This window comes from Symphalangus syndactylus, chromosome 3 (genome assembly GCF_028878055.3).
Source record: "Symphalangus syndactylus isolate Jambi chromosome 3, NHGRI_mSymSyn1-v2.1_pri, whole genome shotgun sequence".
Lineage (NCBI taxonomy): Eukaryota > Metazoa > Chordata > Mammalia > Primates > Hylobatidae > Symphalangus > Symphalangus syndactylus.
The window spans coordinates 55,331,103-55,350,804 of record NC_072425.2 but is presented as its reverse complement, the minus strand read 5'-3'; the positions used below and the strand labels follow the sequence as shown (position 1 = coordinate 55,350,804).

Sequence of the window (19,702 nt, the reverse complement as noted above, 5' to 3'; positions counted from 1 at the left end):
TTTTAATTTCTCTTTTAAGTTTCACATATACCCGGTTTACGGGGTCAAATCATTAGAAAATCAAATAATTAATAGATTTTCCTTCTTATCCAGCATACTGAAGACTTCATATTTATACCGAAAAACAAATTTTTTAATATACCAAAATAAACAGACATTCCATTCTCTGAAGTTCTTGTGTAGATTCAACTGCTTACTAAGCAAGTAACATAAAATATGAAATGTCTAATCCTAACAAGTTAAAACAATATTCTACCTTTAGAAATTTATTTAGAAATTTATATTAAGTGCACACGATTCAAGGATTTTAGTAGTATTAATACTTATTCCTAGGAAGGATATATAATATTCTTCTGAATATCTTTAAAACTGGGTGTCTTCTTACTTTTCTGTTTTTCCTGCTTCCTGTTAGCTATTTTTAAAAATATTTTATTTGTTAGTTTGAAAGTTACTAATGAGAAAAGCCAACACTCAGGATAATGCTTTTCTAGTTGTCTGTTCCTTCTCATGACTGTTCCCTGAGAAAATCCAATTATTTTCTTCTATCACCACCATTTCACTCCCCACACCCTACAACCAGTGGCATGATGGAGTTGGCCCAGGGAGACCTGTTTTCCCCCATGGTTAAATTATTATAAATCCTGTGAGCCTGTTACTAAACAGTTGGTAGCTTGAAATCTGACACTGGAAGAGTATTTACACCAAGGAAATTGGCCAGTGCTACTAGGGCTTCCTCCACTCCTCCCAGAGCCCATTGTTAAATATTCACTTAGAACACCACTGCGGGCTGGGCATGGTGGCTCAGCCTGTAATTCCAGCACTCTGGGAGGCCAAGGTGGGTGGACTGCTTGAATCCTGGGCAACACCGTGAAACCCTGTCTCTACAAAAAAAAAAAAAAAAAAAAAAAAAAGGAAAAAAATTAGCCAGCAGTAGTGGCTGTGGTTCTAGCTACTCGGGAGGCTGAGGTGGGAGGATCGCTTGAGCCTGGGAGGTGGAGGTTGCAGTGAGCCCAGATCGCACCACTGCACTCCAGTGTGGGTGACAGTGAGATCCCATCTCAAAATAAAGTAAAATAAAATAAAATAAGAACACCACTGCCTACAAACGCTCAGCAAAAAAGCAAAGTCCATCTTGAGCTACTGTTTATAAACAATAGGAGTAGCAAGCCCTCTCGTGGCTATTATCAGAATTGCAGAGGATAAGGAGATAAAGTAAAAAGATCAAATTTCATCCCAAATATGCTTTATATAAGACTTTAGAATGATAGTGTTGATTGTTGTAGTTTATTATCTCCTGCCTCTGTGCAAACTTTTCTCAAACCACCCAAAAAACACCACTTAGGTTTCCCTTTCTCATGAGTTGTAAATATCTCCTTAGTAAGAGTAGGCTTTTCTTTGTGTCCCTATACCAAAGACTGTATTATTCACTTTTAAGGACATGCATTTTCTGTGGGTTACTGTGGGCGTGTCACAGGAAAGGTTGTGTGACTTGAAACTGTCTGTGTATCTTAGCTATACAATTAAGCCATATGAGGAATGCAAACAAGTCACCACTGCATATTAAAACACAAACCACATCAGATCACCCTCCTGCTTAGCAGGCCTCAATGGTTTCCTGTTGTATCTAAAATAAAATCCAGATACTTCACCAAACCCCACGGATCCTTGGTGGCCTAGCTCCTGCCGTGTCTCCTGCTCTGCTTTTCCTTACTGTCCCCTTCCCGTTATACAAATATTAGGGCAAAGGCCACTCCTCAGTTGGGTCTTTTCTGGACACCTGCTCTGAACGAATGCCCACCCACCCATCTGTTAATTGGTCACATCATCAGGCTTGGTTTTCTTCCCACCACTTATCTCCACCCAAAATCATCCTATTTGCTTACATGTTGAATCTGACCCACCCAGTGGAAGGGAAGCTGGAAGCTCAGTGTGGACAAGCCCTTGTCTGTCTTACACACAATGTTTTCCCCATAACAGGCTCCTGGTGTGAGTCACTGGGAAAGCTACAGATGCCCATAGGCAAAAGAATTGGGAGCCCTACACCCATCTACCCTCCAACCCCACCTCTTATTTGAGTGTAGAGTGAAAAACTGGCTCATTTTGCCTGGGACTGTCCCTGTTTTACCATTAAAAGCCCCCATCCTGGGAAACCCTTTACCCTCAGACAAATCTAGAATGGCTGGTCACCTTATAGAGTTATAGATGTTATCTAGAATTGCTTTCTGGGATGATTTTGAAAAATAAATGACTTTTTTTAAATATAAAAGCTTCCTCTGAATAACAAAATTGAATTTGCAGATTATCCTTTAGCATTCTATAAAAAATATTATTTATTTTAGCAGAGTTGACTTTTCTTGGCATATACATTTGTATTTGTCTTAGCACTTAAAATATATATGAAGCATATTGTAAAAAAAGAAAAAGGATCATATTGTATTTACAGGTAATGTTTTCAATTTTAAATGTCATTGAAGAAATAATATGGTACAAACATGGCACACATGACTCATTGCTGTTAGGGTTAGAGACTTCCCACTTGAAGTCACTTTGATTCCTAAAATAAGTTTATTCATGTGTTTCTTTTACATTACATCATCCTGATTTTAAAAAAATTTGTTATGTTTTCTTTTCTTTTTCTTTTTTTTTTTATTTTAAGACAGAGTCTCACTCTGTTGCTCAGGCTGGACTGCAGTGGCATGATCATAGCTCACTGCAGCCTCAACCTCCTGAGCTCAAGTGATTCTCCCGCCTCAGCCTCCCAAGTTGCTGGGACTACAGGTGCATGCTACCATGCCTGGCTAATTTTTTTTTTAATTAGAGACAAGATTTCACCATGTTGCTCAGGCTGGTTTTGACCTTCTGAGTTCAAACTATCCTCTCACCTCAACCTCCTGAAGTGCTGGGATTATAGGCATAAGCCACTGCGCCCCAGACCTTATTTTCAAAAGATATATTTTTCTTCATTTCTCCTTGAACTTGGAGGGAACACTGCCTCAAAAGAAGTAATTACATTAACAACAGTGGCTAAACCTTCTAGGTCATCTAAATTAGGAAAAGATCAGTTGGCCTTCAAGTTACAGTTATTAGAATGACTCACTGAAGGGAACAAATATGTCAAAAGATAAAATTTAATTTTCAACCTAGTGAATTAAAATGCAACCACGTGTAATCTGAACTCACCCACATGATCAGTGTACAGAAGAGCTTTTGATCTGTATCATGTTGTTGAAAATTCGTTAGAGGCCACGGAAGCATTTCTACCTGTTGGGTGTATCATCCTGTTGGCAGGAAGACAGCTAGCACTGAGGCCAAGGGCTGTGGAGGACAACAAGTAGTGACCAAGAATGCATATCATCCTATCTGCTGTTTCCAGTCCTCATTCTTACTTTTGTCAGGATTTCCATCTGTCCTCAGAAATCAGGACGAACCAGCATCAGGGCAAAGAGTGCAGGGGCAGTATGCAAAGCTTTACTAGTTGACATGGACATTAATGTTGGAGAGGGAACCTGTGGATCTCCTCATTTCCCTTCTCGATCGCTGTTGACTATATTCCAAGACTAACAAAAAGTTTGCAGGACAAAATCTTGAGGACAAACCTTAAGTCTGTTAAAGTCACAGTCATGACATTTCTCAAAGTGTGATCCAGTGAACATCCACAACCCGAAATCACATGGGGTGCTTATTAAGAATGCGGGTTTTTGGGTTCTGTTAAATCAGAATCCCTCGGGGGTGGGCCCCAGGAACCTGCATTTGTAACAAATCCTTTGGGTGGTTCTGGCACATACTAGGGTTGAGCCTTCATGATCATTTGCTATGGTGTGAATATGTCCGCCAAAATTCAGGAGTTGGAAAATTAATCCGAATGCAGCAGTGTTGACGGGTGAAGCCTAAGTGGGAGGTGCTTAGGCCATGAGGGCTCTGCTCTCATGAACAGATTAATGTGGTTCTAAAAAGGACTTGTAGAAGTGGGTTCTCTCTATTCTGCTCTTCTGCAATGTGAGGACAGAGTTTTTCCCCTTTTGCCCTTCTATCTTCTGCCATGTGAGAACGCAGCAAGGCTCTCATCAGATGCTGGTGCCTTGATCTTGGACGCCCTAGCCTCCAGAACTGTGATAAATTTCTGTCCTTTATAGATTTCCCAGTGTCAGGTATTTTGTTATAGCAGTATGAAACAGGTCAAGACTTTCTCAATCTTTAAAGCATAACTGATCAGGCGCAGTGGCTCACGTCTGTAATCCCAGCAGTTTGGGAGGCCAAGGCAGGCGGATCACTTGACATCAGGAGTTTGAGACCAGCCTGGCCAATATGGCAAAACCCTGTCTCTACTAAAAGTACAAAAATTAACTGGGTGTTGTGGCAGGCATCTGTAATCTCAGCTACTTGGGAAGCTGAGGTGGGAGAATCACTTGAACCCAGGAGGCAGAGGTTGCAGTGAGCTGAGATTGCGCCGCTGCACTCCAGCCTGGACAACAGAGTGAGACTCCATCACACACACACACACACACACACACACACACACACACACACACACAGCATAACTAACTCTCAGACTCCCTCTCCCCATCTAAAGACATCTTTCTAGGCAAATTTTCATCCTGGTAGCACCCATGGGGAACCCCCTTCTCAACCTCTTTTTCCATGGAAAAATATCCTTGAGCCCTGAGGATTTGAAATTCAGTGCACACAAAAGCGCCTTCCTCACCTCATCTCGTGAAGAAAAAACAACCTGTCTCCCAAGTAAGCATTTCATATAAAATAGTACTCAAGTCAGTCCTCTCCAAAAACTTTACCTGGCCTCTTGCTTTCACATGGACATTAAGAGGCTAGGCCTCAAGTCTGCCTTTTCCTTGAGCCTGCTTTTCTCTGACACAGAAGGGGCCACTTGGCAGGTCTGGCAATCCCATGTTCTGAGCCTGGAGCTCTATAAGTGGGACTTGGAGCTGCCTGTGGCTCTGTTATTCCTTACTCCTTGGTGATACTCTTCATTTTGGTAATATTCTAGTAGGTATCGTTAGAAAGTAAAACTTCATTGAATTCTCAGAAAGAGTAAACTATTAAAGCATAATGAAGTAAATCGACAGTAACTAATTTATCATGTGTAACTACTGCACAGAATAATGCTACGTAAGTTGGAATATAACAGTGGAGTTTAAAACAAAAACGTATTTGGATTAAAAAGCACTAAGTACAAATAAAATTTAAAAGAGCAAATAAATTTACACATTTGAAATACATAATTTAAGTATTGTTTTTATAAATAGTTTCTACTTTATCATTTTACTGGTTGCCAGAATCATGTTTTAGACCAGCTAATTTTCAACGATCTCTGAAGACTACAGCTGGGACCTGAAAAGCATGAACAAGTTTAACTGGAAAACAGCCAACATTTCCTGGAATAGAAGATGACCCTAGGCTGAAATCAAAGGCTTCCCACCTGTGTCCACGACTCTCAGAAAAGTGATTTCCCATTGCTACTACCTGGGAAAAGGGCATTGCCTTCAAGAGCCACTCCAAGGAGGTTGCCGGTTCTAGAGAAGCTTGAGATACAAGCTCTAGCAATACTCTGCTCTGCTAGAAAATTCTAGTCTTGCAAATCTCAACAAATCAGCATGCTGGCAGAAATTTACAGTAAAAGGTATCTGGATAGTGAGAATAAATAACATAAAATTCTTTCACTATAATCCTCATAAGAGTCCCTCAAAACCATCCTCAGAGCACACTCACTCTTCTCATTTGGTTTTCTGTGGCTATTTCAGATCCCAAGTAGCACCAGAAGGAAAAGTAAAGGTGGGGACAGAGATATCCACTTAAGTAATAGACAAATGAATTTGCCAAAGATCAGGCAAAGAAAAATCATATCCATTAATACAATTAGGAGCTATTCAGTACCTTCTACAAACCAAGTATTGTGCAGGCCCTGGAGAGACAAAATGAACAGGACTTGATCTTGCCCTCATGATATACACAACCTTATATGTTAAGACTAATATATAAATGATTAACTTCAATACAATGGAAAAAAGTATCAATTATGGTTATTTGGTGCAGGTATTAACCTCGGCCTAACTGCAGAAAAGAAATTCATTGGAGCAGTAGTAGGTAACTCATGAAATTGTTGGTCAGTCCGAACAATCAGGCCAAGGGGAGAGAGCCACAGAAACCCAAAATTCTCAGGAATGAGAATTCTTATATTGTTGCCTAAGGTTGCTGTGATTCTATCTGCCTTCCATCTCTGGGTGTCTCTACTCAAGATTCACTTTCCTGCAAAAAAAAAAACCAAAGAGCTGTTCTTATTCTAATTTGCATTATCACCTCCTGTGGTCCAGGAACAAAGACCCCTGGACTGGCAGCCCAAGAATCTCATAGGGTGAAGACTGAAGTTGGGAAACCCCTTGCCTTGCCCACACACATCTAGAACCTTCTTTCCATACAAATATTCCCAAGGGATTTCTAACAAAATATGGTTGTGCATTGCTTGTGAGCCTTCAGATTGAGCACCCCCCTGCTCCCCAGTGGAGCACACACAACCCAACATCTCACAAGTGCATCCCGAGGTGAGATGTGATGCCAAGTTGGGGGCTACAGATTGAATTACCTTGTTGGCAAACTGGGGACTCGGTGACAGCCAGGTGTGATTTATAAATAAATGTCCATGTTTTTGAGTCCAAGATAGCAGAAGAATCTTCTTATAGTTGGTCATTGCAATGGTTTGAATGTGTTCCCCGCAAGCCTATGTGTTGGAAACTTACTGCCATTGTAATAGTATTAAAAGGTGGCCCTTTTGTTGTAGTTGTTGTTTTGTTTTTATTTTTTGTTTGAGACAGGGTCTTGGTCTGTTGCCCAGGCTGGAGTGCAGTGGCGCAATCTCAGCTCACTGCAAGCTCTGCCTCCCAGGTTCATGCCATTCTCCTGCCTCAGCCTCCCAAGTAGCTGGGACTACAGGTGCCTGCCATCACGCCCGGCTTTTTTTTTTTTTTTTTTTGTATTTTTATTAGAGACGGGGTTTCACCATGTTAGCCAGGATGGTCTCAATCTCCTGACCTCGTGATCTGCCCACCTTGGCCTCCCAAAGTGCTGGGACTACAGGCGTGAGCCACTGCGCCCAGCCAAGAGGTGGCCCCGTTATGTGGTGATTGGGCCAAGAGGACTCTGCCCTTGTGAATGAGTTAATACCATTATTGTGGGAGTGGGTTCATTATACAAGGGCGAGTTTGGTCCCCACCCCTAACAATTCTTTGGCCATGTGAAGAAAAGTGTTCCTCCCTCTGCAGGATGCAGTGTTCAAGGTGCCATCTTGTAAGTGGAGACCAGGCCCCCATCAGACAGCCTCCAAAACTGTGAGAAATAAATGTCTATTCTTTATGGATTACCCAGTCTCAGGTATTGTATTCCAGCAGCACAAATGGACTAACCAGGCATCCAGCTTACCTGGAATCTTTCTGTGATACACACAAACCTATTTGATTTTTGTACTCTATTCCTGGCACATGGCTCCTAAAACCCTGGGAATTTCCCGAGTGAGGGGGAGTTTCTGTTGTCATAACAAGCCATCTTCCACTACACCTGAGTTTGTGTTACTGCAGTGACTTAGGGTGGTTCTAACTAGCCTCTGGTCACTAGAAAGATTAAAGAGGGTGGGAACTCTTAGCCTCACCCACTGGCCTCATACGGATGGAAGGGGCCTGGAAATGGGTTATAAAGCCTACTGAATGGTAGGCAATGAGTTTCTGGGTCGGTGAACACACGGAGGTGCCGGGAGGGTGGTATGCCTAGAGAGGGCCTGGAAGTTCTGTGCCACCAACTACCCGACATACCTACTGTATGCATTGCTTTCATTTGGCTGTCTCTGAGTTGTAGCCTTTATAATAAACCAGGAATTGTTAAGTAAAATGTCTACCTGAGTTTTGTGAGCAGTTTTAGCAAATTACCAAAACTGAGAAAAGGGTCATGGGAACCCCTAAATCTGTAGTCAGCCAGGCAGAAGTGTGGATGGTCTGAGCACCCCATTGTAGCTGGTAACTGAAGTGGGCGGGGGGTGGGGGGGGCAATCTTGTGAGACTGAGTCCTTTACCTGTGGGGCCTGCTGATGGCTGCAGGAATTAGTGACAGAATATAACTGAATTGTTGAACATCGAGTTGGTGTCAGAGAATTGGAGAATTGGTGTTGGAAAATACATCAATATTTTGGTGTCGGGGCAAAAAAACAACAACCTTACAATCTTCTACAGTAAGGGACTTCTGGTTAGCATTCAAGTTGGGCATAAATATTCTTGGGTTCTGGGCATATTCCAAATGATTTAGTCACATATCTCTGCCCAGGTCTTCTTGCCACAAACTTTGGTTCAATTTTGGCCCAATTACCAAGTTTGGCCTAATTTTGATCCTTCCAATTACCTGATCATTGACAGGACCAGGATAAAGATCTAAAACCAATAGTTTTCCCCTTGCCTTCTACCTTTTCCCCTTTCTTTCTATTTTGCTATTCACCTTCTCTATCCCATGACTTTAGGCTAGCCAATAATAAAAAGTGATTGTAGACCGAGCGCGGTGGCTCATGCCTGTAATCCTAGCACTTTGGGAGGCTGAGGCAGGCGGATCACGAGGCCGGGTGTTCGAGACCAGCCTGGCCAACATAGTGAAATCCTGTGTCTACTAAAAATACAAAAGTTAGCCGTGTGTGGTGGCAGGTGCCTGTAATCCTAGCTACTCGGGAGGCTGAGGCAGGAGAATCGCTTGAACCTGGGAGGTGGAGGTTGCAGTGAGCTGAGATTCCACCATTGCACTCCAGCCCAGGCAACAGTGCGAGACTCCATCTCAAAAAAAAAAAAAAAAAAAAAACCCAATTGTAATCTGAGTGATTCTTCACTAGGTATTTGATATCAAAATGGAATCTTGCCAGGCGCAGTGGCTCACGCCTATAATCCCAGCACTTTGGGAGGCCAAGGAGGGCAGCATCACCTGAGGTTGGGAGTTCAACATCAGCCTTACCAACATGGAAAAATCCCATCTCTACTAAAAATACAAAATTAGCTGGGCGTGGTGGCACATACCTGTAATCCCAGCTACTCGGGAGGCTGAGGCAGAATTGCTTGAACCTGAGAGGCAGAGGTTGCGGTGAGCCGAGATTGTGCCATTGTACTCCAGCCTGGGCAACAAGAGTGAAACTCCATCTCAAAAACTAAACAAAACAAAACAGGACAAAAAACAGAATGGTAATCAGCATTTATCGTATGCCTGTTGTGTACTGCACTCTGTGAAGCGCTTGATATTCATCACTTCACTTAATTGCTACAACAACTCTGTAAAGACAGTTATCCCACATGAAGATGCTGAAGGTCCGCAAACTTCCAGAATATGTCAAGGGCCACCGAGCCAGTAAGTGCTCATAAGTCTGCACTTGGGTCCAGATCTGTGGACTTCAAAACCCATGCTCTTAACTCTGCCACAGCTGTCCTTGATTGATGAATGGGATTGCTTTCTGGAAGTTCATTTCTAAATTGTTAGTTTGGAACTCAAACTGAATGTTTCCCAGGTATTTTGTCATGAATCAGTTTTTCTACAACTCAGTAAATAGGGACCCTACTATTAGGATGAAAATAATTTCTCAAGGATGCCTATAAATGCATGCCCACATCCCTACAATAGATACAACTTGAAAAACACAGACTTAAAGTCTTAGTCTATAAAAATGTCTCATAAGTGCAAATATCACCTATTAAGACTAAGAGGCTAGCCAGGCGTGGTGGCTCACGCCTGTAATCCCAGCATTTTGGGAGGCCAAGGCCCTTTTGTTTTGGTAGGGTAGATCACTTTTGTTTGGGTAGAACACTTGAGATCAGGAGTTTGAGACCAGTCTGGCCAACATGGTGAAAACCCGTTTCTACCAAAAATACAAAAAAATTAATTGGGCATGGTGGCATGCACCTGTAATCCCAGCTATTCAGGAGGCTGAGGCATGAGAATCACTTGAACCCAGGAGGTGGAGGCTGCAGTGAGCCGAGATCCTGCCATTGCACTCCAGCCTGGGTGATACAGCGAGACTCTGTCTCAAAAAATAAATAAATAAATAAAATAAGACTAAGAGACTTTAAGGTTTGTAACAGACAAATCTATGTGTACATATGTATATATTATTTTTATTTCTTATTTCTACGTATATATTTTGGATTATCATCAACATGAGCACACAACACTGAAAGAATTCTTTGAGAGCTCTCAAATTCTCAAGAACATATTCATGGACTCCGGGTATCCAGGGATCCTAGCTTGAGAAACACTGCTAGACATGAGTCTTAATTTGCTAGCATTATCAGTTAGCATTACTCTCAGCTTCAAATAACAGACACAGAATTACAGAGACTTGGCCAAATGTGTTGAGTTTCCTCATGTGACAGAACACCCAGAAGTGGTCAGTCAAGACCAATGCATCAGCTCCAGCATGCTGTCAAGGCTGCTGTGTTTGACATGCAACTCTCAAAATTGCAAAATTGTTGTTCCACATCTAGACACTGCATCATGATCCAGGCAGAAAGACAGGCAAAGAAAGGCAAAAATATCTATGCTCAAAAGACTTTTTCATTCTATTCCAGAAGGAAATTCCTCCTATGGAACATCTCATCAGGTCCCTCTTACCCCTCACTGACCAGAGCTCAGACACGTCTGTTTTTAACTGCAAAGCTGGGGAGTTGAGTGGTTTAGTTTCCAGCCTCCAAAGTAGATGAAAGCAAGGAAAACAGCAGCCTCACCCAGAGAACCCAGTGAGCCCAGGGGTTCTTGTCCACTTCTATGCCATGCACTCCTCTGGCAGTCTGGTGAAGCCTACGAACCCCTTCTCAGACCAGTATTTTAAATATGTAAAATAAAATGCATATTCAAAACAAAACCAATTGTATGAAAATGCACTTGTATGGCAGCTTGGGCTGCCATAACAAAATACCTTAGACTGGGTGGCTTAAACAACAGAAATTTATTTTCTCATGCTGCTGGAAGCCAGAAATCTAAGATCAAGATGCTGACAGAGTTAGTTCCTGGTGAGGCCTCTGGCTTGCAGAAGGCCACCTTCATGCTGTGTGTTCACATGGCCTTTCTTTAGTGCTTCCCAATGCAGAGAAGGAAAAGGGGTGGGAAATGAGGAGATCCTTTTCTTAGAAAACCACTAATCCTATTGGATGAAGGTGTCTTATGACCTCATTTAACCCTAATAACCTTTAAAAGCCCTATCTCCAAACACAGTCACAATGGGGTTTAGAACACCAACATATGGATTTGGGAGGATATGATTCAGTCTATGGCAAAAATTATCAAAATATTTAAAAACCAAGGCTGGACACAGTGGCTCACGCCTGTAATCCTAGCACTTTGGGAGGCTGAGGTGGGTGGACTGCCTGAGCTCAGGAGTTCGAGACCAGCCTGGGCAACATGGCAAAACCCCATCTCTACTAAAAATACAAAAAAATTAGCCAGGCGTGGTGGTGCGCACCTGTAATCCCAGCTACTCGGGAGGATGAAGCAGGAAAATCGCTTGAACCCAGGAGGCAGAGGTTGCAGTAAGCCAAGATTGCAGCACTGCTCTCCAGCCTGGGTGACAAACGAGACTCCATCTCAAAAGAAAAGAAAAAGGTTTTTTAAACCATATGTGTGACATAGTATTATATATTCTTCTTGAACAGATTAAATAACAAGAGCTATCAAAAAGTCTAGTAACTACTATAATTCTGAAGTAGTGATGAGTGAAAATTATATCACAGGATTTTTGCAAAAGCTGTAATAATATAACTAATACTACTGCATTTTGTCCCCAACATTCACAATTGAAGAAAATGCTACACTTCAGTTACAGGAAATGTTTTTCCATCCAAAGTTATGGACTCCTTGGATTCTATCCATAAACTCCTTAAAGGATCCTTGGATCACAGGTTAAGGACCCTTGATTTTAGTCCATAAGAATAATGAATTAGAAAACAAATAGTACTCTCCAAGTTCTGTGGAGACAAGGCTATTGAATAAAGGGAAAGTGAAGACAGTTAAAGGCAATTTTTTTCTTAAACGAAGTTTGTTTTCAGCACTGTCCTTCATCATTTTCTCAGCTGTCCAAAAGTTTAATACTTCTTCCAGGCATAACTTAGGGACCTCTTCCTGCCCACAACCTACTCTGCCTGTCCGATGCCTCCAAGTGTCCCACCATCAAAAATTACCACCTCCTCATTTCCACCGGCAAATCAGAACCTCTTCCCACAGGGCAATATATTTCAGCTGTGGACTATTAGGAAAATAATCTAATTAAATGAAATCATCCCAAGGGGTCAGCTCCTCAACCTAGAATGTTTGCATTCATCTAAAACTTCACTTTGTCACCCAAATAAATCTGCGATTATTAGGACTTTAAATGAAATGTTTCCCTTTTGAAGTTGGTTGCGTGAGGTTCCATCGCAGGCTGTCAGCACCTCTGCATACAGCCCAGCAGGCTGTGTGCTGTCTACACTATCCACAGAGACTAGAATTTGAATGCTGTCCCAGGCACTGTGTCACACACCGGAGTCAAAGAGGTGTACTGAACATTCTTGTGGAGATTTTCAAACTTGAGAAGTGTGTACTTTTAAGTGAATATAAATCTCTCAGATCCCCAGGGTTAACTTCACATTTTTATGCTGGATATTTTTATTATGTTACTTACATACAGAAATAGAATTAATCAGGCATATGTCCCTTAATTAAAAACAATAAAAATTTAATTAAAAAAACTAAACAAATTAAGTTAAATTACATAGGATGGATGATGTTTTACTGAAATCAATCATGACTGCATGAATATGATAAAGACCCTCAAAGAGAGAGGCTCGTTTTGAGGTCAAGATCACTTAAAAACCATGGGCGCTTTGATATATTAAATCCTTTACTACTTCATTCTAACAATTCAAAACCTTCATATAGTGTATTAGTTTAACCTTTGGTTTTCATTTGACGTTTTTTGTTTTGTTTTATTTTTGTTTTTTGAGGCAGGGTCTCACTCTGTTGCCCAGGCTAGGGGGCAGTGGCATGATCTCGGCTCACTGCAGCCCCGACTTCCCGGGTTCAAGTGATCCTCCCACCTCAGCCTCCTGAGTAGCTGGGACTGTAGGCATGAGCCACCACACTGGCTAACTTTTTTTGTATTTTTAGGAGAGACAGGGTTTCACCACGTTGCTCAAGCTAGTCTCAAACTCCTGGGCTTGAGCCATCTGCCCACCTCAGCCTCTCACAGTATTGGGATTACAGGTTTGAGCCACCATACCAGGCTTATTTGACATGTTAAGTGTGACTCGTTCATTTCTTTGGCCCACAGCTAAAAGAGTACTAATGGGAACCAAAAAAAAAAAAAAATGCTTGTCTCTACAATTAAGATGTCATACAGATGATGCAGAATTAATTTGTTAATGGGCCTTATGTGAAAAAAAATTCTGGTTGCTTTTATTTATGTAAATGGTATTAAATTATAAATTTCAATCTATTTTTCACTTTTTTGCTTAAGACTTTCTAGGTCAAATCATTTTGCTATATAGAGAGACACATAGCTATAGGGTTACATAGCTATAGATCCACAAACCTTACAAATTTATGTGAATTACTTTCTGGAATATGGAACCACAAATAGTGGCATTATGTACTAGGGAATATGCATATTTAATTTCACTAAGCATAGTCAGATTGCTTCCAGAAAGCATGTATCAGCTTGTCCTCTACCATGAGGGTTCCTGTACTCTGCCGTTCTCACCAACACTTGATAATATCTGACTTTCTAATTTTTGCCACTCTGATAGATATAAAGAAGTTCATAGTTGTCTTAATTTGTCTTTCTCTGATTACAAATGAGTTTTGTTTTTTTTTTTTTGATGGAGTCTCACTCTGTCGCCCAGGCTGGAGTGCAGTGGCACAGTGTCAGCTCACTGCAACTTCCACCTCCCCTGTTCAAGTGATTCTCCTGCTTCAGCCTCCAGAGTAGCTAGGATTACAGGCACATGCCACCATGTCTGGCTAATTTTTGCACTTTTAGTAGAGATGGGGTTTCACCATGTTGGCCAGGCTGGTCTCAAACTCCTGACTTCAGGTGATCCACCCACCTTGGCCTCCCAAAGTACTGGAATTACAAGTGTGAGCCACCGTGCCTGGCCATAAATCACTTTTATATACTGTTAGCCTTTCAGATGTTTCCCTTCTATGAATTGCCTATTAAAGTTTTTGCCAAAATGCTGTTGAATTAGCTTTTGCCAAAATTCTGCTGTATTTCTATTTTTTCTCTTGTTTGTAAAAGTTCTTGGTCAAATTTTGATATTAATTCTGTATTGACTTACGTTCCTTGTAAATATCTTTTATCAGGCACCTGACCTCAGGTGTCCCTAATTAAACAAAAATGCTTACTTTTCTTGTAGTCAAATTTGATCAATTTTTTTGCCAAATGGTTACTGACATTCTGCCTTTTGTGACCCAAAGGTCACAAAGATATTCTCCAACTTTCATCTATTAGCCCTATAATTTTGTTCACATTTTCTACATGTATTGGAATAATTTTCTCAATTATATACTTTCTCCACTGGTATTTGGGACCATTCTTATCAAATATCCACTCCCCATACACACATGCATCTATTTCTACATTTCTTATTCTGTTGCATTGTTTTATATGTTTTTCCTAGATTTCAGAATCATTTCAAAATTAATTTAGCTATTTGTGGATTTGTGATTTAGCTGTTTCTTTATTCCTCTATATAAATTTTAGAATATGTTTTTCAATGTTCTCAAACAACTTTCTGGAATTTTCACTGGGATTGCAATGAATTTGTAAATGTAGGGAGTACTAACATCTTACAATATTACATTGGCAGTACCATAAATGAGTTATATTCCTACATTTACATAGAGCCTCTTTTGCTGTCTTCATAAAGATCTTGTGCATTCATTGCTAAGTTAAGTCTTAGATACTTTACGCTGGTGCTTGCAATTTTTTTCACATCATGGTATACAAAGAAAATGATCATATTTGTACGTAGTAACAATGGGCATCTTTGTAATATTTCCAGTCTTAAAGGGGATGTGCCTAAAGTTTCTCCATTAATATGTTTGCTGTAGGGTTTTGTATGTAACTTCTATCAAATAAGAACATTTCCCTCTATTCTCAAAATTTTTGTTATAAATCAGGGTTCAGCTTCATCAGTTGCTTTTTCTGCATATATTAACATTATATTTCTTTTTTTTCTTCTATTAATGTGTGAATTACATTGATAGTTTGGCTCACTGTCATAAATTCATTGCCATTGAGTTTTTGAGAAAAACCCTACTTAATGATGATGCCATTTTTAATAAAATGTTGGGTTTAGTTAGTGAAATTCACATATGTGTTTTAAAATCATAATGACTCTGCTTTTTTTGTACTGTTTCCTCTCTCTGATTCTGGAGTAAAGGTTATGCTAGCCTCATTTTGTGAGTTGGACTTTTCCCCCTCTTCTTCTAGTATGTAGACCAGCTTGCTTAAAGATCTTTCTTACCTAGGTTTTCAAATTAGTATATAGTTCATGTATTTCCTTCATGGTCTATTCTAATGCCCCTCCAATGCTTCAGAGGTTGGAAAACTCAAAGCATTTCATGGATTTCATTGTAACTGTGATTTTGGATGTAATTAGATATTCCTCAATCAGATATACTTCTATGAGACTTGAATTACGAACAAAGGTAAAAAGGGAATGTATCAGTTGTCTATTGTGCATAATAAACTGTCCCCAAAAATTAGCGACTTAAAACAATGATTTATTCTTCCTCAGGATTCCAAGGGGTGTTTGGGCAGTTCCTATCCTCATTTTTCTTGGTCTCATTAGGTGCTGCATTTAGTGCTATAGGTGATAGAGCAGGAGCACCGTCATCTGGGACAAACACCGCCACTTTAAGTTCCAGCTCCCTTTCTAGCCTCACGCATTTCAAGGAAATCACTTCTCTTCTAACTAAAGCAGACAGAAAGAGCAGACAGTAAAACACAGATAAGACAGCTCGGGCACAGAGGGAGGTGAGGGGAAAGTCTCTTGGGTAACTGCCAAACTTCACCATCATACAATGGGGACCAGTAAAACAGTGGGCCTTAATAAGCACATTCCTTTCCCTTCAGGTGCACTAAGATAGAAAAGCTGAAAGCAGACTCAGAGGATATGCCTGCAGCTGCAGAAAGATGTATGGGAACAGACACACAACTCTCCCTCCCACATAAGCACAACAAAGAAACACAGAAGCAGTCCAAGCCTCTGATAAACTCTCCTACCCTGAATTCTTAAAAACTCTTAGTCTGTAAGAGAGTACCGCTTCTGACCTAACTTGGTCAGAAGTCTCTCCCAGGTTTGAAATAAACCTGTTGACTGTCAAGCCACCCTTCGTGTTTCTCTCCTCTTTCTTTAATTCTTACATTTGGTACTGAAACCCAGGACAGGTGTTGGAGGCAGAGGCTCTCTTGCAACCCAGGAAGCAGTGAGCAATGGCAGCTCATCCTGAGTTAACTCCTGGATCCTGAGGGTATCTGGCCACCTGCCCCTGTCTTTTCTCTCATTTTAGTTTTCAAGCGATTTGCATGAGGACAACTAACCTGAAGGGGACTGCTAGGCTAAGGCCAGGGCTCTCAAAACCCTTAGGTCTCAGGAATCCACCTCCAACCACCCACAACAGGTATTTCGCTCCCTAACCCTTGCTCCCTCTTCCTCTCTCTCTTTCTCTGTCTCTCTCTTCCTCATGTGGCTCCAGTCTGGGAAGCCGTTTGCCAATTCCAACTGGAACATCCAACATCGGACACGAATTCAGCCAACTGGGAAGATCTGCCTTCTCCTGGCTTCCTCCTGGTACCAGAGAAAGTCTGGCCTGCCATCCAGGTCCTTGGAGGGCCAACGGGACTAAGCTAGAGAAAATCTTGAGGACGCCCAGTTCCTTCTCAGCTTAACTGGCCTCTTTCAGAAAGAGGGTTCTGGGTCTCTGTCTTTTGTCTGGGGACACCTAGAAAAAAGACCACCCTTGGCTTCCTTTTACCAGCCCGTATGGGTGCCAAACAATCCCACATTCCTACATCCTCCCCACTGAACTGTCATCTTCGCAACCTCTCCAGACTTGGCTTACGTGGAACCCTAAAGCCAAAGTGTTTAATTTTCTACTGCAACACGGCTTGGCCCCAATACAGACTAGATAATAACAGCCGATGGCCCAAATATGGCACCTTTAACTTTCAAATTCTCAGGGACCTTAACAACTTTATCACCAGAAATGGCAAATGGCAAGAGGTTCTCCATATTCAGGCTTTCTTCTACTTTAAACCCCACCCCTCCTCCTTCTCCACCTTTTCAAAAACTACTCCAAGCAGTCAAACCTCCTCTACCATTCTCCCTCTCCAGGAAGTGGCCAGGGTTAAAGGCATTGCTCACGTTCATGTTCCCCTCTCCATGTCTGATTTGCGGCAGATCGAACAGCTTCTGGGATCTTTCTCTAAAAATCTCTCTTATTATCACAGGGAATTCCTGCACATAACCCAATCCTTTAATTTAACTTGGCATAATATTTGTATAATTCTAACCTCCACCCTTACCCTTAATAAAAAAGTGTTCAGCTTAATTAAAATGGATATCCAAGCTAAGAATATTCAAAAGACCTTTATGTTTTTCTCTTCATAAATCTTGTTTTCCTAAAAAAGGTTTTTAGTTTTTTTTTTTCTCAGTCAAAATTACTTTTCTTCACTCTGTCTTGCCACTCTTGGTGCATGCAAAAAAGACCCTAGAATAACTTCTGGTGACCTGGGACTCCCTTGGAAAACAGAAAAGTCTCCACAAATCCCATTTTGGGAAAAATCTCTGTTGTCCTTATGGAGCCACTGGAATTAAAGGTGAATAAGTACCTCTCAAAATCTGTGTTTGTCTTCCAGCTATGCTTGTTTATTAGGCCCTGAAAATTGTTTTCCTACCCTTTTTCTTAAAGAGCCTCGTCCGGAGGCCAATAATCCAATTAGGAAATTAGCAAATGTAAATCTTATAACTACTGGATCTTCTGCTGGCTGTGTGGCTATATATGTGTTATGTGTGCAATGTCTATTAAAAAGAGCTCTAATTAATTAACTGGCCTAAGAAAAATAAGCACTTAAATCAAATATTTTTAAGGAAAATGTTAAGCAAAGTAATACTGTGTATATTGCCATTTTACTTTATTCTTCTACTGAAGCAAAATTGTGGGGTTTTATTATGTGTGTGTGCTTTTGCTAGATGTCCCAGTTAGCTTAGATATACCACTACTATTTATGGTTTAAGTTTTAATTCTTAGGTATGTTCTCCAGCTCTAACATTGTTTTCCAAAGACACACTAAACTGTATTGCACAGTTCAAAATTTAATTACTTAAGGGATCAATCTAGGCATTGTTCTTGGTCTTAAATTTAATAGCAAACACAGGACATGTATATTATCACTATATTAATGTTTATTTATGTGTTTATTTATTTAGAGACGGAGTCTCGCTCTGTCGCCAGGCTGGAGTGCAGTGGCACAATCTCGGCTCACTGCAACCTCTGCCTCCCAGGTTCAAGCAATTCTCCGGCTTCAGCCTCCCAGGTAGCCGAGACTACAGGCATGCGCCACCACGCCCAGCTAATTTTTGTATTTTCAGTAGAGACAGGGTTTCACTATGTTGGCCAGGATGGTCTCGATCTTTTGACCTTGTGATCCGCCCACCTCGGCCTCCCAAAGTGCTGGGATTATAGGCGTGAGTCACTGCGCCCAGCCACTATATTAATTTTTAAAAGTTTTTCTTTGACATTTAAAATCATGACAACAGATATTCACATTTAATGTTTATGGAAACTTAACAATGTCTTTATTGATAATTTTATTATAAAATTTCATAAACCGTGTTTTTCAAAATAAGTTTATATCAAATCCAGCTTCCCAGAAACACTAATAGTTAAGTATGTCAATGTATTAACTAAATCATTCACTTGTACCCATGGGGAAGATTTTAGTGTTACTGCCCTCCACAGTGGAAAAAAAAAAAAAAAAGAAAAAAGAAAATGTTTCATTTTTAAAATTAGATTAGGAAATGTCACATAACTTGGCACTTTAGTAGTGTATACACTAGCATTAGTTTATACACTGCTTTTGCCACTGCGGAGTTCAAGTTGAAATGTCCCTCAGTCATACAGCTCTGGAATACACCTTCCATTCATAATTTCTGCTCAGATAATTGAATAGTTTGCCATCTAGGTTATTTTCATTTATACTACAAAACAAAAGCAAACTACTCCCGTTTAATTTTTTTTATACTTAGAATATTGCACATTTTCTATAAATGAGTCATTCAGATTAGTATCTATGTAGGTTCAGTCAGATCCAACCATGGATTCGAGTTATTATACTATATAACCCTATAAAATACATAGAAGTATTATTACTTTGCCTTTAAAACAAAATCCAAGAGTCTGTTTCAATTTATGAATTCCGCATTTAAGCAAAGAGATTTTAGTTCCCAAAGTCGGGGGGAAAAATGACAAAACAATGAGGGAAGAAGGAACCAGGCCTTGGTGCCACACATTTTTCTCTCTGGGTTGTAAGGTAGAGCCTCCTTCTTTACAGAATGCTTTATTATATTTTTTTAGACCTGATTTTCTGTGTCAAAGCATAATTCTCATGCTGAAGCCCTAGCCTAAAAAAGCAAAAGGAAGTCGT

General features: G+C 40.7%; 1 protein-coding gene across 3 annotated transcripts in view; it reads right to left on the bottom strand.

Annotated features, from left to right (window-relative positions):
- The window catches only part of SHC3 (SHC adaptor protein 3), a 302,721-nt gene that overhangs the window by 272,407 nt on the left and 10,612 nt on the right, over window positions 1-19,702 (bottom strand). For all 3 annotated transcript variants that reach the window (XM_055272026.2, XM_055272027.2, XM_055272029.2), the window contains exon 2: window positions 9,051-9,178. The gene's annotated coding sequence lies outside the window, so the exon portion shown is untranslated. The remainder of the gene's footprint in view (window positions 1-9,050; window positions 9,179-19,702) is intronic.